Here is a 1,786-nt window from a genome sequence, read left to right on the forward strand (position 1 = left end):
TCTGCCCCCCAAAAAAAACGCCGCCAAAAAAAGGAGAGGAGAGAAAAAAGTAAGAGGACGTGAGGAAGAAAATGGAGGCATACAAAGACACTTGACAAGACTGTGTTAAAAGATATTAAAAGAAAACATAGCAGATCGGCAACTATATTAACAAATTGCAGATAACAAAAACACATATGTTTGTGAATGCAGCTTTGAGCCAGCGCGAGTTCGCCTTTCAGTCCAGCTCGGACAAATATACCATCAGGAGCGAGTATAATGACAAGATCATATTGAGTAGAGGACCAGGCCTAATATGGTATGCACAAAATTAGGACGCAGAGATATCTCAATTGTATAGGCTAATATGGACCCAAGGAACAAGCTTGAGGATGGTGTGCCAAAATCTCTTCATCCGGTGCGAACAGCCGTGAAAATGAGCCACGCCCTTTTCATCAAAAGTGGCTACTACCGACTAGCTGTATCTTGCTAAAACCGTGGCAGCTCAGATTGTTCGGAGGTGCTCAATGTCTCAGAAATGGCCACTTACATGCCGAGGGGGCTCATAGAAGCGTTAGTGAAATTTTAGGTTATTCACGGAAAATGGCTTAAAAACCATTAGGTCAAACTTCATACCATACAAACAACTGACTACTTTACTGGGATATTGCCATATATTTATAAACAGTTGATATTCCTCTCTAAGATTTAGTGCGTACTCCTCTACGAAGTTCCCACTCTCTCTACAACTGCTACGATGAACGGTGGATTTGTCGTGAACACACAGAAAGGTCTTAGTAGGAGTTGCCTTGACAGGGCCATAGGCAGCGCTTACAACGCCGCAAAGTGGTGTGGGGGATAATTGGCGTCACCAGGAAGAAGGAAGCACGTTGCTCTGTGGGGATCATCAAAGGTGCATAAAAAACCAGACGTGGACCTCCTGAAGATGTAGATGATATCAAAGGGGAAACTCTCACATTCACCACGAGTTCAGCCGAGGTTATGCAACTAGATAGTGGATGCGTGCAAGACAGTAGAGGGGTTCTCTTGAAGGTATGCAGCCTTCATACAAGACAAGGAGCGCTGCAGGAATTCTCAGTGGAGAAATTAGTGACCGACGTAAATCGTCAGACAAGTTGTATGCAATGATATCAAGGACGGCAGTGCTGCATGGCTAAATTTCGCATGATCAACATCAAAATAAAGTCAGATTCGCATACACTCAAATATTAGCAAATCAGGTTTAGGTCTCTAGAGAGACCCTGCTTGAATTTGAGCTCCCAAACGCAAGACTCAAAATGAGACAATTCAAAAGCTCTCATAGTTATTGAGTATGGGTGTCACCGGCGCCGTTCCACTGTGGCATAGAACTACTCCAGCATCGATATCCACCAAACTCTGCCGTTCTTCTTGAGTGACAAAGATGCGGGTACTTGAGAAAGAGTACAAATTCCACATTCGGGACTTGAAGCTGCTGAGCGTTGTGACCCATCGATAGATAAAACAAGGCCACAGAAACCTCCCACACACCCGACGCCTCCGTTATCGAGAATTCTATGAGTTTGGTGAGAAGGTCCCCTGTATAAGAAGCCTTGATCCCCCGTCAGATCATTCCATGACTTGCCTATTGACCTGAATTCTAATGCGGCACCAAGCTGGGCACAACTAATGAGATCAGCAGTTGTTTTCGACGCTTACAGAGAGGACAGCTCGCAAGATAGAGAGAGGGAGAGAAGAGGAAGGTCAAAGAATGGTCTGTTCTTGATGCGATATCACCGAACCAAAATGCTGCCAGTGGTTTAGATAA

Source organism: Priapulus caudatus, unplaced genomic scaffold (assembly GCF_000485595.1).
Source record: "Priapulus caudatus unplaced genomic scaffold, Priapulus_caudatus-5.0.1 Scaffold812, whole genome shotgun sequence".
Taxonomy (NCBI): Eukaryota; Metazoa; Priapulida; class Priapulimorpha; order Priapulimorphida; family Priapulidae; genus Priapulus; species Priapulus caudatus.